The 623-nt window shown below is 36.9% G+C and overlaps 1 protein-coding gene across 2 annotated transcripts in view; it reads right to left on the bottom strand.

Annotated features, from left to right (window-relative positions):
• Window positions 1-623, bottom strand: part of bicc1a (BicC family RNA binding protein 1a) — a 65,623-nt gene that overhangs the window by 28,653 nt on the left and 36,347 nt on the right. The window lies entirely within an intron of this gene.

Here is a 623-nt window from a genome sequence, read left to right as displayed (position 1 = left end):
GAATGTAGCATAATATGGATGTGAAAGTAGTTATAAATAGCCTATGTGACAATAAAATTTGTTTCGGTTAGAACCAACAAATAATCGTAGGAATAATCGTGATCACAATATTAATCAAAATAATGGTTTTTATCATTTTGGCAATAATCGTGCAGCCCTACTATATGCCATTTTAACGTGTATAAACAAACAACAAGGAGGACCAAAACTAAGACTATATATGATACTTCACTCAGGCCAGTGAAGCCGTCCACTTTACTGCATCTAAATAGACCCAAAACTTACAATTTCCCATCTTTTAAACACTTGAACATGCTGCAGCCATTTCAAAAAATTGGCAAATGAGCAACAACATATGCAGTACATTAAAATAAATTGATCATATTAGGAAATATCTGTTTCTGCCAGACTAAAAGGGCCTTTTCGTGACAAAGCCATATGAGATGCTATAAACAACTAAGCCAATCATGTGTTGCTCTTTTGTGTGTGGCTGTTCAAAGTATGGATGATTGACTGCCCTTGGGGGTGGATACAGTGCAGTCACCCAGGTATGTTATTTCTTGTGTTGCCATGGCAATAAAAGCGCACACACACACACACACACACACACACACACACACACA

The sequence above is a fragment of the Etheostoma spectabile genome, chromosome 17 (assembly GCF_008692095.1).
Source record: "Etheostoma spectabile isolate EspeVRDwgs_2016 chromosome 17, UIUC_Espe_1.0, whole genome shotgun sequence".
Classification (NCBI taxonomy): Eukaryota; Metazoa; Chordata; class Actinopteri; order Perciformes; family Percidae; genus Etheostoma; species Etheostoma spectabile.
The sequence above is the reverse complement of the archived record's forward strand: the minus strand, read 5'-3'. Positions and strand labels throughout refer to the sequence as shown.